At 38.4% G+C, this 21,565-nt stretch overlaps 1 protein-coding gene and 1 long non-coding RNA gene across 2 annotated transcripts in view; one reads left to right on the forward strand and one right to left on the reverse strand.

Annotated features, from left to right (window-relative positions):
* The window catches only part of LOC107553323 (ecto-NOX disulfide-thiol exchanger 2-like), a 273,927-nt gene that overhangs the window by 104,317 nt on the left and 148,045 nt on the right, over window positions 1-21,565 (forward strand). The gene's annotated exons all lie outside the window — the stretch shown is intronic.
* Window positions 7,242-18,126, reverse strand: LOC107553335 (uncharacterized). The gene is made up of 3 exons (XR_001604962.1): window positions 18,114-18,126; window positions 13,591-13,594; window positions 7,242-7,334 (listed from the first exon to the last, which is right to left on the reverse strand). It is a non-coding gene; the product is annotated as an uncharacterized lncRNA (long non-coding RNA).

The raw sequence follows: 21,565 nt of genomic DNA on the forward strand, positions 1-21,565 counted from the left end.
TATAGTACAGTACCAGTCAAAAGTTTTGACTGGTACCATATATAAAATATACAGTAGGGATGTAACGATTCACTCAACTCACGATTCAATTCAATTCACGATTTTGATTTCACGATTCGATTCGATTCACAATTTTTAATTTTTTTACAAAATGAGATTTAAGACAAATTATACATTAAATGTGTTCCTTTATTATTGCTTGGACAAAATACTGCACGTTTCTTTGTGAAATTTAAATTTAACACTATAATAATATACTAATGTAGCTCTTGCATATTATTGCTCTTTTGTTGGTTTTGATTGCTTCTATTGTCCTTAAGTCGCTTTGGATAAAAGCATCTGCTAAATGACAAAATTTAAATATAATGTAAATAAAACTACATTGAAATTTTAAAACAAACCCCAAATCAAATAAATAAGTGACACAAATAAAACAAACAAAGATGCTGCATACATGCAACATGAGCAGTTTTTAATCTAAATTAGAGTGTATAATTTCGAAATTTTAAGCAAAAACAGAATGGTTTAGTGAAACTATACATAAAAAATATCTGCATGAAACAGAAACCGCTAACGAGCTAAATGAGACGCAGATTCACTCTCTGCCAGCAGGTGGCGCTTAAAGCGTTTCCTAGGTTTCCGCTGTAAACAAAGCAGCGCTGCACTTATTTACTTTAATATGCATTATACAGAGGCAAGATGAAAAGAAAAAAATACCATCTAAACTTTTCTAGAGACATTAAGTTCCCCTCAGACATACAGTCATATAAACTCCTGCCCCTAATTGAATCGCGAATTGTTTACCATCTCAACCGATTTTCAACCGGCTCGGTTAATCGTTACATCCCTAGAATACAGTATATACATAAACAGAATATATATACATAAACACATTTTTTGCAATGATCACTCAAATGTGGTGATCAAACACTTATAATGACGTGACAAAGATATGTAATGGAGGCAGGGCTTTTAACAATTTAACAATAAACTTTATTATCCAGAATGAGTCTGACATCAGTGCACTTAACAGTAAAGTTGAAGTTTATTCAACTTTATTTCAATTCAATTCCATTCAAATGTATTCCTTTGAAGTTTATTTCACTTTGGAACATTCATTCACGGATTTGCGCTGTCTTCAGACACAGACGAAACTTACTAGAGAAGCGTGAAGTGTGACATACCTCTGTAAATAAATACAATTTAAATTCACGTCTCACGCACTTTAATGCCCTTTGAATGTAACGTGTTTGTTCCCTTGAAACTGGAATCATGGCAGAATATCATGTGAAGTCCACTTCGCAGGGCACTTACGGTCGAATAAGACAACGCTCGAATGCTGCTGCCTGAACAAGAGACCTCCTTACTGAAGTGAAAGTGTTGACTGGTGTCACTATCTCGCGAACGCAGCGGCGGATCTCCACAAAATTTGGGTGATCCTTTCAGCTCGAGGAGCCCTCTCGAACACCACCCACCACGCGTCGGTAGCCCCCTGGGATCGCCAGATCGGTCGGTGCCCGACCACAAATTTAACCGCCCGTAACTCCTGGACCCCGGGGGCTATCAACACGGGGGTGGTCTCATTCAAAAGGGGGCCTCGAGACGTACACTCGATTCGGCGTTCGAGAGGGTTCCTAGAGCTGAAGGGATCCCCCAAGATCCGCACCATTAGGAGATATGACCGTTCAAAGTTTCAATGGTATTTCATGCATTTAAGCTTTAAAGCGTTTCATCCAGGTCGCCAGTAGCAAACAATGGAGCGCGCTCTGCTGGACAAACTACGCAATTACACCATTTACAAGCATTTTATCTGCGTTATATGTTCTGTAAAAAAAGTGTTCATATCGGCGGCATATTCACCGATACCGATATATCTGCGACAGGCTCATATCGGCCGATAAAATCGGCAAAACGATATATTGGTCGGGCTCAAGTACCTTGTGCCACTAAGTATCGCTTTACCATATTTTTGGACATTTGTCATAAAAATACATTTTAAAATAATCCAAACGCACAGATATTCTATTGCTTTATATTACAGGGAAAAAGGCTGAGAGAATGGCACATGGCAACAGTTGCTAAGGTAGGATTGGTTGTAATGTTTTTAAGGCGGGACTTCAGTTGACAAATCAGTTTATAATGGCTGTGCCCAAAAGCTAAAATAAAAGGCTGCATACGAAGGTAAGAATGCAACAAGGCTTTTGGTTATTCATAAAATGCATGTCTATAGCTACCATCACTTTGGGAGTCAAAAAAGCATATAAAGGCAACACAAAATTAATACCCATGGCTCCTGAGGATATATTAAGGTCTTATGAATCCTCAGGAGCCATGGTTATTTTATTTATTTATTTATTTTATGTTTTTATTTTTTTTTTTGGTGTGAGGTAATTTTGTGTTGCTTGTATATGCTTTTTTTGACTCTTAAAGTAACGGTTGCCATGGACTTGCATTTTATGAATCACCATAGAACACAGTTTCAGCAAAAAAATATATATATATATGTTTTTACTGAAGAAAAAAATTCACCAAATGTACATCTTGGATTGACTGAGGGTGAGTAAATTCACAGTAAAATGTTTTAATTAAAATTAAAATTCTTTAATTTTGGGGTAAACTATACATTTAAGACTACAAAAGGTAAAGCCACAAAACACATTTGAGTGTCTAATACATACAGAACTGTGATTCCTGTTACCTCTGTGCCCCATTAAGCAGTTGATGTGAACACAGCTTTTCATGATATACAGTATATGCCACTTCAGATGTGGCTCGCCTGCTGCCTTTGTGGTGTAAAGACAGCATGCGTCTCTCTGACCAGTAAATTACAGTGACTAGTCTGGCATAGTCTGAAGATTGAGTATTATCCAGCTGAAAAGGGCCAGAGGGACGACATTTTTTTTTAGTAAGCAAATGTCACATTTTCTGATGGGAATACATTAACTTTTACTGGACCCCGCTGGAGCAGTTGTCTTTTGGCGATCTGCATAACATTGACCTTCATTTAGGAAAGTAAGGGGCTGATTTAGGAAAGTAAGTCGTCTGCAGTTTGAGATGGAGATGTTTAATTGAATGGTGTTTCTGCATGGATTGTGTCGGTGCTCGTGCTGTACGCTGCGGGCTCAGGCTGTGGAGGCAGGTGCGTTTGTCAGGTACATGTAAGCTCTGGGCACAGCCTCAGGGGTGAACCTGTGTGTGCGCTCACATGGCCGAAGACACGCATCCAATTCACCAGCCAACCTTGGCACATAAACCTCGACATCTAGTGAACTACCTACCTAGACAGCATTCTTGCTGCATTTGAACTGTTGTTTCATTATTTGAATACTACTGATCAAACATTTGAAATAATTAATATTTTTTAGTGTTTTAGAGTCTCTTATGCTCAATAAGACTGTATTTATTTGTTTTGATGTAATATTTACCTATTAAATACATTTTATATTGTTTGATATTTAACATTTAAAATTACATTCAAGAAAAGATTTTAATGTTTTTTAAATAACAAATATGGTAAAACAGTGTTATTGTTTATTATTATTTCAATTAAAGATAACTCTTTTCTAGTTTAATTTATTTTCAAATGTAATTTATTCCTGTGATCAAAGCTGTATTTTCAGCATCATTACTCCAGTCTTCAGTGTCACATGATCTTCAGAAATCAGTATAATATGCTCTGTTATCGTCAATTATTGGTGCTTAATTATTAATAATGATTATTATCTGTGTAATGATAATGATTTTGGATTGTGGAAACTATTTTTATTCTGTATTTTTTATGAAAATATATATATACAATATATATGAAATATATTGTAACATTATTAATGTAATATTATCAATTTAATGTATCTTGCTGAATTAAAGTTTTTATATATATATATATATATATAACTGTACTTACCCAAAACGTTTGAATGGTAGGGTAACAAGGTTTGCACATTAAGCAGCTGAACTGTTTTCAGCATTGGTGATAATATGAAATGTTTCTTGAGCAGCAAATCAAATTAGACTGTTTTACTGTATCTTTAATTTTATTTAAAATAAAATCTTTCCCATGCCTACATTTTAAAATATTCAAATAGAAAACAGTTATTTTAAATTGTAATAACATTTCACAATATGATTGTTTTTACTAAACATGTTTTTCATCAAATAAAGGCTGCATTGGCGAGAGACTTCCAAACCTTTGAGCAGTACTGTATGTGTATATCTGTTCATGACGCAAGAAATCTCTCCGTCTCTGTCTGTTTTTCTTTCTCCTTGTGAATGTCCTGTTCTCTTGAGCATGAGTGTGTGTTGAGGAGGGGAAATTACTAATACTACGGTCCAGTCTGTGTGCCGCGAGTCTGATGGTGGATGGTTTCGCTCCGGGCCCCCTGCAGACACCCGCTGGGTTTTGAAATCTAAAGATGACAAGTCTTCCAGCTGAGACGCTCAAGCTCAGCTATTAGACTGCCATTGAGAAAAACAACAGCTCGCATAGCAACCGGTGCAGGTTCGACACACTGTAAAACTGATTAGAACACTGCGCTGTAAGGGCAACCGTTTGTTTGTTTTTATCATGTTGTAAAATGTATTGCCGCCTACAATGAAATATTGTTGATTCGAAACTTCATATCACAGTTCTGTAAAAACTCTCACGAATACTTTATTCAGATTTTTTTTCTATTTTAGGTAAATAGTGTTCATTCTATCCGTCAAGGAATGTATAAAGCTTTCCACAAAAATATGAGCAGCCTGTTAGATAGAAATATTAGATTTCTGAAGGATCGTGTGACACTGAAGACTGCAGTAATGATGCTGACAATTCAGCTTTGATCACAGGAGTAAATTACATTTTAAAACATTGAAATAAATTAATGTTTTAAATGTAGTCTTGTAATACGTAGGAGTAATCATTATTGCAAAATACTCTCCACTTTTTGCCAGGATCTTGTGTCTAATGTTTTGCCCGTCTAATTACCTATTAAATATCAATATATTAAATATGTTATCATTGTTAGTGATTTCCGCTTTGTGCAACATTTCATTTGCAGTGTTGACAGGAAAATGTGCCTGCTTGACACTGGACACTTGTCATGCTTTCTAATGCGAATAAGGTGCATCATAGAGTGGCATGTTTTTAGTTCTTCATCTGCTGGTGTTTACATGTTTGATTGAAGCTCAGCAGAGCACAGATGGTTATTCATGGTTAGTCTAATGTCTAAACTTTTTTATGAACTGTACACCATACCAACAAAAAGCCACAGTGCGTTGGGCTGTCATCAGACAGAGAAGTTGTGCTTAACCCGTAATGAGCGCTGGAACTTTTGGAAATGTAATTAACTGGAGCAGATTAGCAGTCGGACGTCAGTATTTGCAGCCTCTATGGGCTCCTCTGTGCATCCACACATAGAGATCCATCTGTGCTGCTAGCCCATGTTTGTGTTTATTTGTGTGTTCATGCAAGTTTTTAAAGTCGTCCCTCCGCCCCCCGGAGCAGTCTTTCATGTGTGCTCCAGGGGCAGGTGTAGGAAACACACACTGTACGCTATTGACGAGAGCGGCCTTTGAGCTTCGCCGCTCACCAAACACCCAATAAAGAGACTGCTGTGCTGAACACGCTCTGCTAAAAGCACGTTTACATCAATGTTTACACACCGCGCATGCCTCCACCACCTTTAATTGATGAGTTCATATCTCGGCCGTGATTCACACTTCTATGAGGGAACTGTTTTCACCTTCAGAGGTCAGTGGCAAGGACAGAAATGCAGTAACCACTGCTGCAGAAACTGGCCTTCTGGTTCAACAAAGTGTTCTCTAATCATATCTTTCTCTTTTTATTTTAATATGTGTGGTATGTTTGGATTTAAGCTCACTGTTTTAGTTTTCTGCATATCTACTGTACTAATATATATATATATATATATATATATATATATATATTGCACTACCAGACGTAAATTGCCACAGTATCACCATTTTCCAGGACTATATAAACTCTAGACTTAAAAATAAGCCTGAACTTGCTTGCAGAGATAAGGTGCAGTTTAGCTTTGCAGTGTACAAACCCGATTAGAAATTCATTTGTCACTTCATATAAACCACAGAACACCTGCAGAACAAATGCATAAAGTACTTTGTTGTGGAATAGTATGTTAATACTGTATGATTTAGCTTTGGGATTGTAAGGGGCTGTTCACACAGAACACGTTTTTTGCATTGGAAGCATTATAATGTAATGAAAAAATGCCAGGCTTTCTTAAAAGCTGAACTTTTAACTTGAGTGCTGCATTTTTTAAATGCAGTATCATGCATGAGATGCTGCAAAAGTCACAAGACATGAGCGCAACAGTCAAATGTGTCCGTGTAGCACTGAAAAACAATGGAAAAGCAGTGCAGTGAACAGCCCCTAAGACTTTCTATTTTATATAAAGTATATACTTTCAAACTTTTATTACAGACTCAAGGTCTAAAATAAAAAAACAAAACAAAAAGACAATAGGACAACATATACAACCCATAGCATCTACCACACACTATAAAGAGTTACAAAATACAGCAATACCAATGTCTCCACAGCTTTGACTGATACCATGTAGTAGTGTTGTTACGGTACCAAAATTTCATTATTCGGTACCAATACCAGTGAAAATCTACGGTTCTCGGTACCAAAGCAAAACACAAAAACATGCTAATTGAACAACATTTTATTAATAACGTTAAACAAAAATTAAATGTACAAAACCAATGCCATTCTTTATACTTATTTTAAATTGTTTCAGGTTTTTCCACAAGTAATACAAGTATGAAAAAAGTAAACAAGTTTCACCCAAAAGTTTAGTCCTAGTTCTGCTGCCACTGAAAAACATCTGTAAACTGTTGTCTGTTTTAGGGGTTGCTGGTGTGTTTCAGGATCTTCCTCAGTCTGCAGCTGTAAAAGAACAATATAATATACTTCAGTAAAGCAATGGGCTGAGTCTGACCAAATGCAACATTAGATCATTGACACCAGCTAAAATATAACTTTTCAGGAAATAACAAACCTCAGCTTTTATAATAAATTTAGATAAGATTACAAATATTAAGTGTATATCAAATAGATGGAAACGTCTCGGGTTACTTATGTAACCATGGTTCCCTGAGTAGGGAACGAGACACTGCGTCCTCTAGGGGTCGCTATGGGGAACGCCTCGTCGTGACTCGTATCTGAAGCATACATTGAAAAAACACCAACTCGTTAAAACCTGCTAGAGATATTCAGCCAAGAATTACAACTAACTAACTAAAAAAAAAACTTTTTCTGACGGATTGATATGACATAAACACTGTTAACCATACATTTGTACTTTCTCTAACACGCATCTCTTGTTACACAGTTCATTTAAAAGCCTCTGGTGTGTAAAAATAGTAAATACCATTATGTCCTCCTGTTTTTTACAGTAATAAAAGTTATAGGAGCATTAAATAGTTAACAAAGAAATAATTTTGAACAAAATTCATTCTAATACTCATTATATTAGCGATAGCCGCGTTTATGCTAATGATTAACTACGTATACGCTAACGGCGATGTTTATTTCAATCCAAAATTAAAATATGGAATACATAACAGAAGCTCTAAATATTAAAAATGTAATTGAAACTTACCTGCTTGAACTTGATCGGGGTGTTTTGTTAATTTGATGCGTTTCCTCCTCTTGAGGTCGCCACTGCTTTTAAGAAGAGGTTGCCAGGTTTTCACAACAAAACCCGCCCAATCGCGTTTCGAGGGGGTCCCCGTTAAAAATCGCGTTCCGAGGATAAAATACGCATGTTCTGGCGTATTTCCCCTGGTAAGATTCGCATTCCAGGGGCTAAATATCACGTTAACGGGGTCGTTTTTCAACCCGCGGACATGAAAAACAACCCGCGGCAACAGTGTTAAAGCAGCCCAATTCTGCGGGAAAACCGCAGACTTGGCAACACTGGAAGAGGATAGCTTTCGGATAGCGCATCAAGAACCGGGTTGACCGGGTACTCGGTACCACCGGCACTTAAAAAAACCTGGTACCGTAACGTTTTAATTTTTTTAGTACCGACTTGGTACCGAAATACCAGGTCTTTTGACAACACTACCGTGTAGTTCTAACCCTTATATTTGATAGACACACAATAATCTCATTTTTAGAAGCATTAAGCCGGCAGATAAATCTATACATAAGATGTCGTAACTTATGCTTTAAAAGTGATTACTCTTGCACTCACAAACATTTTACTTATTTTATTTGTTTTTGTATTTTGAGTTTCATGTTCTGTTTCATTTATCATGTTTTTAGTTTGGTTTTGAAAGAGTCTGATACCTTTGATTGTTTTGAGCTAGGCACAATGTCTAGGGCCTTTTTGTGTCCTTTTCTTCTGTTTGTCCTTTCGTTTGTAACCTAAGGTATTGATTTAGTCAGGACACTGCAGTATCAGAGATTGATATCGTACCAAAGCCAAACTTCTGGTATTGATCCAGCTCTAATAGACACAGAATAATTCCTCACACGACTGATGACATTTCTGTGAGCCGGTCAGTCAGGCACCTTGTTTATTCATCTGGCCAACATTGCAGTCGATCTCACGTGGTTAACGTATATATTTGCTAATACGTTAGATATTCGGCTAGAAATAGCCTCACAATCTATTCATCGCACACTTCTGATCTACATTCCAGTGCCACACCTTCCTGAGTGTCGCTTGTAGCCCTTGTGACAAGTTATCATCACCACTCTCAGGGGCATAAGTAGAATAGTGCTTGCTTAAAGCTAATTTTGGATCTGGTTCTCTGAGCTGCCCACATTCAGTGCAACAATAGGGAGGCAAGGACGGGCTGGCAGTCGACCTTGAGAAATTACAGAACTCCCTACCCACCATTATTTATTTCACAACATCTGCTGGCCAGCACGATGCTGCCCGGTGTGAATCTGACCGCTTCAGTGCCTCAAGAATGTAACCCTTGTACAATTATATTAGTGCATTGTTGGCTAAGCAGCACAATGTGACCTCTGTATGGACTGCAACTAAGTGCCTTCTTCCCCAGGGCAGCTATTCAAGTACATACTCCCAAGGCTCAGATTGGTTGTTCCTGCAGAGATTTTTCTAGGGCTTTAGTTCTCAATATCCAAGCAGTGTTGGGGAAAGTTACTTTTAATAGTAATGCATTACAATGTTGCGGTACCCCCTAAAAAAGTAATTGTGTTAAGTTTTTACATTTTTTTTTTACATTTACGTTTTTATGGAAAGTAATGTGTTACTTTACCGTTGCATTACTTACTCATCTGTCATTAGGGTTGCTTGTTTGTTTTTAATATAAATATTCAGTTTTTGGCAAATGTAAAAGCCCTTTCACGCCAAAAGTGAAATGAATAAGCCTCAGGCTGAAGGAAATGTTCAAGCTCAAACAAACATTCAGGATTGCATGAAGAATATGACGCAAGAGAAGACTTTCTTCTCAATAACCAAAAAGAAAATAAAAGATAGAAGAAAAAACAAAACAAATGTTCTGTTTATCTAAAGTAATTTTTGCTTGTTAGTATGGTTGAATTGGATCATTGAAGGTCATCAACAAAGACACTAGTTAATATTTTGTGTTCACATTTAACTCTTTCCCCGCCAGCATTTTTGAAAAAAAGTTGCCAGCCACCACCAGCGATTTTGATGATTTTCACTCAAATTTGATGGCCTCCAGTATATTTTGCTGTATGAATATTTGAATATGCAATTTACCAAAATAAAGATCAGAGCCCCTACTTTTTAACAAAAAAATCTGTGTTATTCTAGCTTAAAGAATTATTTTTTTATCAACACTTGAATATAGGTAGGTTAAATAAAAAATGCATAATTTTGAGCAAAAAGGTGAGAATCACATTTTTATCAAAAACTACATCTGGATAATATTCAGTATGATTATCAACGCATAAATCCAGTAAATTGCTTGCATCAACACCTCCAAAGCTTGCACAGACGTATACCACTTCCTGGATCAACATTGTACTCTGTAACATTATGCAGGTTTCATTTATATGCTGCCATTGCCGATGATCGCATTATTTTTCACATGCATCTGTTTACATAAGAGATTGCTCCTTTCTCCGTCCTGTTCACCTGTGTTTTTGTTCGGGAGGTTTTGTACTCGTTCAGAAGATGCGTAATAGCGCCCCTGATTGTATAACAATGAAAACACGAAAAGCCGTAAAAACTTGTCTTTGGCATTTCAAATGTTTTATTCATTTTGAGGAATACTGAATCTGTTTTTTGTTAGATGAGTAAATGCATGTTAGTCTAGAACTACAGGAGCATCATGTTCACACAGCGCACACAACACGTCTGCACTCACTCCTGATTTCTCTCAACATGTGGACAGGAGAGCTATCAGTCAATACATGGGAAAACAAGTAACTGGCTTTACTTACTTGAAAAAGTAACTCAGAGATTTTCCCATGAATTAAAAAAGTAATGCATTACTTTACTAGTTACTTGAAAAGAGTAATCTGATTATGAAAAAAAGTAATCTGAAAGATGCAAATCTAAGGTCAGTGTGTAGCATTATTACATTTTGACATTGAATCCCATCAGTGCAGAATTCGGGTGCCTCAGTGGGATGTTTTCCCATTTTTGCTATGTCGGAGAAAAAAGAAAAAAAGCCGGAAAAGTCTAGATAAATTTGTCAGGTCAGTGACTTTGATGCTCTGTGACGTACATTTGCCCCCCTCTCTTTCTCTCAGACAGACAGACAGGGCCTGATCTCTCAGTTAAGTTGTTTTTATAAGCTTTCAGAAGATTAATGGCTCGCCCTCATCAACACCTCCAAAGCTTGCACAGACATATACCACTTCCTGGATCAACATTGTACTCTGTAACATTATGCAGGTTTCATTTATATGCTGCCATTGCCGATGATCGCATTATTTTTCACATGCATCTGTTTACATAAGAGATTGCTCCTTTCTCCGTCCTGTTCACCTGTGTTTTTGTTCGGGAGGTTTTGTACTCGTTCAGAAGATGCGTAATAGCGCCCCTGATTGTATAACAATGAAAACACGAAAAGCCGTAAAAACTTGTCTTTGGCATTTCAAATGTTTTATTCATTTTGAGGAATACTGAATCTGTTTTTTGTTAGATGAGTAAATGCATGTTAGTCTAGAACTACAGGAGCATCATGTTCACACAGCGCACACAACACGTCTGCACTCACTCCTGATTTCTCTCAACATGTGGACAGGAGAGCTATCAGTCAATACATGGGAAAACAAGTAACTGGCTTTACTTACTTGAAAAAGTAACTCAGAGATTTTCCCATGAATTAAAAAAGTAATGCATTACTTTACTAGTTACTTGAAAAGAGTAATCTGATTATGAAAAAAAGTAATCTGAAAGATGCAAATCTAAGGTCAGTGTGTAGCATTATTACATTTTGACATTGAATCCCATCAGTGCAGAATTCGGGTGCCTCAGTGGGATGTTTTCCCATTTTTGCTATGTCGGAGAAAAAAGAAAAAAAGCCGGAAAAGTCTAGATAAATTTGTCAGGTCAGTGACTTTGATGCTCTGTGACGTACATTTGCCCCCCTCTCTTTCTCTCAGACAGACAGACAGGGCCTGATCTCTCAGTTAAGTTGTTTTTATAAGCTTTCAGAAGATTAATGGCTCGCCCTGTGCCCTGCAGACCAGCATGAAGAGGCTCTTCCATTCCCTGGCCTCTGCTGTTTGAATGGACTTAATGGAAGCATTTCTGCTTTTGAATAAATCATTTAGGAAGCACTGCCGCAGCTGGTATTAATAACATCTGTATTGTAAAAAGGAAGATGGCTGTGAAGGAACACCACATTAGAACATTGAAAGCAGGTGCAGCCGAGTAAAACCAGGACTCGGAAACTTTGAGGATCTTTAACAGCTCTGTTTCCAGTAAGGAGCTACATGTGTTTCTTCTCCATGCTTTAGCACTTGGCTGTGGAGCAGCGGCGGCTTCAGCTGCCAGAGTCTTGAAAGGCTTCTGGCCTTTTGTAGCGCTAGACTTCTCGCTCAGTGGAAGGGAAGTTTAATGTCTCCTCAGACCTTTAGGATCTGAAAGCCTGAATTACGCCTTCCACACAGGAGGTGTTGTTTTGGAGGAGGCAGTTGTTACAGGTTTTGAGAAGTTGTGATGCAAGTATCTAAACAAGCTTCCCCAACTTTCACTTAGTTTAATGCGAGAGAGTTCATGAAGACCAATTTCTTGCTAATTTGTTGTTCTTATTTAAAGTGGCGTGTAATACACTTTGCACAGTTCTTCAGGCGTAAACTTTGATTAGGTGCCTGCTCAAGGTTCATGGCTCAATCCCTGGGATTTAAACCTATAACCCTCTTACAAGCCCAGATTTTGAACTTTTGCCGTATTTTTGACTGTTGGCATAAAGTCTCTTTGAGGCATATACTGGCCAAGAATCAGTCAATTAATAAATTGATTGACCGACATGATTTGCCTTGTTTTTACATGGTGTTGTAGGGAAGACTGTATTGTGAGGAGGACTCGTGCACAAAAATATGAGCAAAAATTTGTGTAATATGTAAAAAGTTTGGTCCTTCGAAAGTACTAAATTTTAATTTGAATAAACTTAATTAATCTTTAATAAGATTAAGACATACTTTTAATATCGATATATAATATTATATATATACATTTGTTTGTTTGTTTAGAAAGTAGTCGCTTATGCATGTGATGGCAAAGCTACATTTTCAGGGATTTTTTTTTGTGGAAATAGTGATACTTTTTCAGGATTCTTTGAAAAGCAAGTTACAAAGTACAGCTTTTATTTGAAAAAGAAATATTTTGTAACATCGCAAGTTTCTTTGTATCAGTTTAATGCGTCCTTGCTCAATAAAATGATTAATTTATATGTGTGTGCATGCATATACATACCATATCATTCTAATTTCTAAAGATGGTTGTGAAATGATTAATCACAGATTCATTGTATTCTGTTAACAGATTACAACTTGCCAGCTAGAGAAACTGTTGCCATTTTTGTATGCGATGTACAGAAAGCCAGAGAACTGAATGTGGGCTGTCCAGAAACTCATCCTCTCAGGCAGAGACTAAACTTCACCTTGCTTTCATCATTCATAACTTTGGTCCGTCATGCTGTCTCCATTCTAACCTTGAGTTCTGTAGCCATGCTCTCACCTTGAGCCTTTGGTCTACCTCCTCTCCACTTAAAAGTCCTGGATGGCATGAGTCCATAGTACAGGTTTTCTGAGACCTTCTCTGTTGGCTCCAGTTCCTGTAGGCGTCCCTCAGGCAGCATCCCGACAGAGAGACCCGTCCTGCCGACTTTGCCTTTGATATGGTGAGCTTGAGAATATGCGGCTTCTCTCCAACCCCTGATGTGTACACAGCAGCATGCACAGGCCACACTACACCGACTGTCATCGTGAATCAGTTTCATCACCAGAACACCAGAGATGTTGTTATCTGTGCTGCGGCATTGATCCAACTAATTTGGCAGCATCAATGGCATGTGTTGAGCTCAAAACACAGCTCGCCACACCAGGAGGTGCTAAATCCAAGACTGTATGAGTGTGATTTGTGTTCATTCATGCGATACAACAGAACTTCTGGCATCCGTTGTGTTGAAAAGCCTTAGAGTGCACAACAAGACACATTCCGCTGCTTTACTAATGCAGTCTTTAGCGGGAGGGATGAGACCTCAGTCAGCCCTGCTGGTGTTGTCATTACTATTATTGATTCTCATTTATTCCAGCTGCGAATATTGCAGGGTCACCCATTGGCTGGTGTTAAGCGACTCAGATGCTTCACAGCTGTGGTGACTGTCAACTTCAGCTCAGCGTGGATGGGATCAATGAAGCACTGAGAGAAAGATGGGCTGGCACGAGAGATTCGACATGACATGCCAGAGGAAATGAGATTGGCTCAATGTGCCTTTGTTTGTTTTCTTGCTGCGAGAAAACGTTCATCTGGACTCGGTCTGGACTCTTCTTTCATATGTGCAATTAAGTTTAATTTACATTTCCTGTAGGGGACAGAATCATTTTCCGGGATGTTTAGTCTGTCATCTTGTTCGTTGTGTGGAAATTTGTGTTTCGTCTTGTTTCATTTCATGCATCCTGTGTTTTGGAATTTGTTTCTAATTTCTTTCAGCATCTCTTGTAGTCATTCACACCCCTCTCTAGTGCCGGCTGTCCTTTTGCATTCAACCTCCAAATCCCCTTCTGCCTCCAGCCTGCTGTTATTTGTTTTCAAGAGCATCATGGGAGTGATATTCTTCCTTCATTTTTTCTCATAAGAGGAGAAGTGGGTTTCTGACCAGATGTTAAACACCGCTTTAGCAACTCATCCATCTATTTGCGAATGGAGGACCTGGAGATAAAGTGCTGACTCCTCAAGGCTTTGACATGTTTACCCACATGGTCGTTCTCCCCCTCCCTTAGAAGGTCCAACAAACTCCAGTGCCTCAAAACTGTGACTTTTTCTTAATAAATCTGCTCAGTTTGTTTCTTTATGCTCATTCTCCATCTCTCTATTTGGCTCTGGAGACCCTCAGAATGAATTGATCTCTAAACCGAGCCTAATTAAACAGGATGGTATAAATATGGTGTCTGCTCTCAGTTTAAAAGCGACTGGTTTACAAGAATAATTGAAACATTTTTCATACCTGAAAAGAAGTTCAGCAGCGAAAGATCTGCCAGATGGAGGCAGCAGGACAGGGTGGGATGTTGGGAGCAAACAAACAGACATGGTCTTTCTCAAATTGATACACTTGATCTGGACTAGCCATCCTGTGGTCCAGAGGGCCCTATCACACACCCGGCGCAATGCGGCGCTAGGCACGACGCAAGTGTTTTTTGCTAGTTTCAGCCCGACGCAGTTATCATTTTCACGTCCTGCACCACGTTGTTTAGATAGCAAATGCATTTTCGCCCATTTGTTCGCCCATGGGCGTGCTGGTCTGAAAACGAGGTGTGTTCAGATGCAATGTTGGTGCGTTGATATTTTGAGGCAACTGAAATAAACTACGCCATTGGCCAACTAAAACCTGGTTTAAAGTCAGTATTTTTTTGTTATTTAAAGAGTGCGTTAGTAACATGCGCCTATAGGCGGGTCCACAGCGCACGTAGACTCTGCTTATTGCACACACAGGGACACGCAGCAGTACACAAACATGCCAAATGTAAAAAATTAAAGGATTACAGTGTAAAGATTATTATTGTGTAGGCTACATAAATATAAAAATGCCTACATGTCATAATGGATAGTCATTGCATGTATCAGAATTAGGCTACCTATTTGCTCGCGCACAAGCAGCTCCGTTTCCTCTCTGGAGACGTGTTCAGTCTTTGCTCTTGCAAAGACTGAAAAAGTGTGTAAATAGCGAATCCGCCATGGCATGAGCGCAACTTGCTCTTAAAGGGAATAGGAGATAAGACTCTGATTGGTTTATTGCACGTTATACCCAAAACACACCCATTAATCATGAAGAGAATAGGGACAACCCTTTTAGATCATGCACCGGGCGCGCCGACCGTTTTTCCCGTCGTTAAACTAGGACACGGCCTAAGTGCACCTGCGCCTTGCCCTTTAAACCATGCGCTTAGATCGTTAAAATAGGGCTCAGAGTGTTATTAGGAAGTCCACAAGACCATTGGGTGTTACATGTACTTAAATGTACATGCAGAGATTTTTTGCTGCATTAACTTTGAACTGAGCCGCTCTGAGATGCTGAACACACAGAATCTTGAGCTGCTCGTGTGTAAATGAACACAGTGCTGCCTTTCGCTCTGAAACATGCATTGCAACAGTCTATACTTTTAGTAATTAAATCACACCCTTTTGCGTTTTGATAAGTGCACTAAGCCATGTCAGGATGCCACAGTCTACATAGTTAATGGGGAATGCTGATATTAATAATCTTTTAATACATCTTTTAGTAAATTTTAAACAATTAATAAAACAACAGGACAGAACAGGCACAACATTCAGCTTCTGCTATGAGAAACCAACATCAATAATACTTGGCATAACTTCTGACAAAGTTCACAGTAACTTGTGCAACATCCTCGTGAGGGAAAACACAAAGAATTGCTTTATTTAATGTATCCACGAATGTCAGAGGTTTTTGTCCCTGATGTGCTCTGAGTCTTTGTGTGAACTTGTAAGAGAGACAGTAAACAGAATGAAGAAGGAAACTTTCTCCTCTTTACACAGTGACATTTCCCTGTTGCATTGTGGGTAGAAGAGCGCAGAGGCGATTATGTTCCTCCTTCAAACAGTTTGTCTTGTCTTGTTTATAAGCACACAATGGTCCTCCCAAACCAAGACCGGAGGCCAGATGGGGAGGCAGGAACACATTGTGTCTAAACCACAGTGGTACATTGTAATGGTAATGTGATTGAGAACCAAAGAATGAGCAGTTTCATCACGCCACACCTGATGTGAAGCCTCTGGATGCTGTGAGACATTTAAAATTCCTATGTAAACACATTAGTGAATCACTTGTCTTGGGTTACAGATAGAGAAACATTCATCAAATCCATTGCCTCTACACATCCATACATGCATGAGTCTCATTCGGTGTCAGAGGCCGCTGACTGCCTGCGAGTCCCCAACTCAGAAGAATTACTTGAGATTCTGCATGCTAGAAAGTCTCTATCTATCGCTCCTCATCTTCCACTTCATCTCTCTCTCTCTCTTTTAAAGATAAGAGAGTGTTGTGCAAGTTCTCCTGCTGCTGCGCTGAGTATGTGATCTGCATCTGTCTTTCTCCTCTGTGGCCATCAGGAGCAGGAACAGTAATACTCATTTAAATCTCATCAGCAGCTCTATTGAAGCATTTCCATCTGCAGCAAGAGAACAGTGTCAGAGCCAGAAAGCAACCCAATTCCTTTTTGTCTGCCTCTCCTAATCAATTTTTTTGTGTCTTTTTTGGGATTCAGATCTTCAGACTGAATTTAGCTTCACCTACCTTTCATTCTTACTCAGCAGAACTGGATGTTCTTTCATTTATTGACTTCTCCCTGCTTTTTCCATAATATATAGCCCTTGTCCACACGGTTAGTTTTTATGCACCCCTGCTCTGTCAACCCTCTACATTGCAAGTAAATCACTCGCACATGCGACTAAATAATGTCTAACATTAGCCATTGGCTAATAAATTCTTAGATTTTGCACGCCAGTATGTGTGTGAGAGGCGTTCAACACAGATTTTCACTTGATAAACACGCTGACTGAGTGCTTGAGAGTTTCGCTCTCCGTCAAGCGATCTGTACTATTTGGATGCGCTCAATGGATCATGTCATGTATTCAATGGATGTGCAGTATGTAGCACACAGCGCACCTGTATTTGACGCACCGTAAACTAGTGTGAAGGCGCACGACTCGCCGTCGCTTTACTGATAGCGCTGTGTTTCTCACACATGCAAAGAGAGAGAGCGAGAGTCTTGCATACCACGTTGAATCGACGCGCTACATGTAAACCATATTATTTGTTGTATTTTCCTGTCAAAATAACAGAGTTCATTTAGAATTATTCAGCTTTTAAGAACAAGCAGAAAATATGCCGGTTTCTCGGCAGTGGGCGGAGCTAATGCACAAACAGCTCTCGTTGGCTGGCGCTCATCTATTACCGTCCATGTTTTGATTTCAGCAAATCAGTTTGAGCAAACGCTGACAACGTGGTTAATATTCATGAACCCAGCAGATAATAGTAGTAGTAGTAGTAGTATATTTTAATAATAATTACTATTACCTATGACCAACAATATCTTAAACACCACCACCAGTCCTAAGTTCAGTTAAAATGACAAATATGCATTCATTCATGGTTACCAAGTTTTAGTTCTAATCACTAGTTCTATCATTAAATAGTGCTTAATTATCATAATATAATGCTTGATTGGCTGAAGTTAAGAGTGCTGTTCCATTTTACAAAGATAAGCTGATTGGGTTTACAAAGATAAGATGATTGGGTGGAATCATATATGTGTGTGTATACCTACTTAACCATATATTGGGGACAAATTTGTACCCAAAAGTGAGCAAAACCTGACAAAATCGGCAAAAACCTCAATTTGTGGATGTCCTCATTTGTAAAACTGTTATAAAAATAAAGTAAACAAAGTTTTTTTTTTACTTTTGAAATTGTAAAAATGTAGAAAGTTTTCTGTGAGGGGTAGGGGTGGGCTTAGGTTACAAAGTGTATAACTATCTGTATATAAAAACAATCGAAGTCTATGTAATGTCCCCAATTAGATAGCTAAGTAAACGTGTGTGTGTGTGTAAAATAGTATATCAGTCTGGCGAGTAAACAAAAAAAAAAAAAAAAATAATGGCAATTATATTGCCAAGGTGTGCGTAGAGGGTTGTCTGTCATGGATGGTGATTTCCTCTTGGTGCGTTGGTGCGTAACAAAAAAAAGTCTAACATGGACAGAAGAAACATCAATCAGAGATATACTGTATATGCATTCTGCGCCTGGAGAGCTGTTAGGGGTCATGCATGGGCCACAGACCCCCAGATGGGCAGCTCTCGGCACATCTTGATTTACTTGCTTGCAGACTCAAAAGTCTGCTCTTACTGTAACTATATTTCCAGTATTATTGACAGTCACGGTTTGTTTTCTCTGTGTTTGATTGGCAGAATAACCAGCAGCTACTATGGCTGGTCAATACAGCTTAAAAAACAGTGTCATAATATATGTCTTTTGCTTTGAATCGAAACTCATCCATCTATTTGCGAATGGAGGATCTGGAGATAAAGTGGTCCCCCCCCCCCATCAGAGGATATATAAACTGTCTTCACATTACTATTTGATACTAATCATATACTTTACTGATGTATACTTCATATGCTATTTCATGACTAGCAATACATTTACAATGCATAATTATAATAATTATAACTGCTGAAGAAGTGTTAATGTTATGTGTTTTGATCTTTTATTGTTTTTGAAAGCCTCTTCTGCTCACCAAGGTTGCATTTATTTGATCAAAAATACAGTAAAAACAGTAATATTGTAAAACATTATTTCGATTTAAAATGACGGTTTTCTATTTTACTATGTTCTTGTTTCAAAGCTGAATTTTCAGCAGCATTACTCCAGTCTTCAGTGTCACATGATCTTTCAGAAATCATTCTAATATGCTGATTTGCTGCTCAAAATTTATGATTATCATCAATGTTGAAAGTTGATGTTTTTGGGAAAACTGTGATGGGTTTTGAACAGAAAGTTCAAAAGAACAGCATTTATTTGAAATAGAAATCTTTTGAAATATTATAAATGTCTTTTCTGTCACTTTATATATATATTTTTAAATGAACAAACAAACAAATAAATAGAGTCTTACTGACCCCAAACATTTGAACAGTGGCAAACTATACTTTTTCAGCAATTAATTTGCTTTGTGACTCATGGAGACTTTAATTATTATTTTTTATAAATTTTTTAAAAAGTAAAATCAATCTGTGAACACCTACTGTGTGAGTGATGATGCAAATTAATTGCTGAATCAAAACCAACAAGAGAGAACTGATCAGAGTAACTGAATCTAACTTCCTAAATCTGTGAATGAAATCATCACCAAAATGTCATAAATATTCAGTACACCGCCCAGCCCTAGCAGCTGATGTCATTGACAGGCGTGATCTGGGCTGAATAAATCATTACAGAACATCTTCCTCTTATTTCATTAACAGCTTGTTACATGCCAAGGACTTCTCGCTCCTGCAGTCGCACATGCAGTGTCAGCCAGAGCGAGAGAGAGCTTGGATGGGCTGTTCGGCGCGGTTTAAATTAGTCTACAGCCACCCAGTTTTTTCTGTCTCTTCTCGTGCTGTCGTTCTGCAGCGCTGCTCTTCTGTCACAGATTTCATATCCAGCTTTACTTATTTGCTTTTTTCACACTCAGTTGCCTCCTTCTCCGTTCAGATACCGTTTGCTATCTTATACACGTGAGCAGTGTGATGTTGGAGAGGTTGCGCACTGTAGAAGGCAGATGTGGCAGATTATGATGCAGAGTTTTGAGCCATGCTCTCTGAACTCAGTAGTCTGTTTTTCTATCTCTCTCTGTATCTCTCTCCTCATACGGGATATGCAGTGACAGCCCCCCAGCCCCACACTTCTGTATCCTTCAGGCAAATAATGCCATGCAAAACAATGTAAACCGAGAAGCGTGATGAATATTTCATGAAAACAGACCAGCATGCATATCTCAGACATCACTCTGTGTTCTAAACGTAACGCACGCTGCTGTATACCGGGACAGGACGTTACCGACATACTGGTAACTTTTAAGGACTTATTTTGTAAGATGGACACAGAAAAACGTAAAATTTTTATCATAAGTACTTTTAAAGAAACTTTTATACAATAGTATGTGCCAAAACTTTAATTTTTTCAAGTTGAATTTTTATCAAATGTGTTTTTTTATTATATTGTATTTATGATATTGTTGAATGTATCTGCCATGTAATAGCCAGTGAAGCTGATGTGGCAATCAATTTAAAAATAGCCAAAAACTGACATATTAGTGTTATTGCTAAAGCTTTCTCTGAAATTCATTATCTTTAGGATCTTTGCAATCTTGTCGTTTTTATTATTGAATCCATCTTTCATTGGATGGTTTTGCTGTCTTTCTCATCTCCTTGTGCATGTCTAGAACGGAAATGGAGGGAGTCCTTAGGTAGTGATTGCTGTCTCAAGAACGTTTCCTAATTTAGCATCAGACCCTGCAGTCAGTTTCTGTAATGGAATTCACAGAGGGGTTAATAACAGGGGTCGTACGGTCATGAAAAACCCGGAAAAGTCATGGAATTTCCAGGCCTGGAAAAGTTTTGGAAAAATAAATAAACCCAGTTCTGGAAAAGTCATGGAAATCTATTTCACAAATCTCTGTATAATAGAATTATGTTTAATCAGGTCCTGAATTTCGGTGCGGGATTGCGCATAGGCTACATCGCATAGAGTTTTACTCATTCATGCAGCTTTCGACTTTAAAATGATGGATATTCACACATTTATTCAATAGCCTATAGCATGTATGTGTGATGAGTAAATAAATCCACACAGAATATCAGATCAAATCAGTCATTTGAAAAGAGCGTGAGTGATTCAGCTGTACCGCGTCTTCTCTCTTTGACTTTCTCTTAAAACGGCTTCACATCGGCACAGCTCGTCTGCACTACAAGAGCTGCTGCACACCGCGATACAAGACTTTTGCTCGCATTTCGGTACAGTTGACAGAATTGTCACTTGCCTAATCGGCTCATTGTTGCATCGTCACAAAAATGTATTATTTATTTGCACATCTTTTTAGCCATTCGGTACTCGCACGCTCCAGAGGCGGTGCGCAGTCACGTCCAAAGCGCACTCATGCGTATATAAAGCCGCCTTGCGAGTACCAAATTGAGTTTGGTACCAAACAAGCTCAGGGGAACCCTGCACGGGCCTCAAACATATGCCCTTGTCCAACAGCTTTTCAGAATTACCGGCCGAGTCTGACTGTAGCCCATGCCTTTTTTCTCTTTCTCTCTTCCCCAATTACACAGCTGCTGTTGTAGCCATTAAAAAA

Source organism: Sinocyclocheilus grahami, unplaced genomic scaffold, assembly GCF_001515645.1.
Source record: "Sinocyclocheilus grahami isolate Dianchi unplaced genomic scaffold, SAMN03320097.WGS_v1.1 scaffold470.1, whole genome shotgun sequence".
NCBI classification, from domain to species: domain Eukaryota; kingdom Metazoa; phylum Chordata; class Actinopteri; order Cypriniformes; family Cyprinidae; genus Sinocyclocheilus; species Sinocyclocheilus grahami.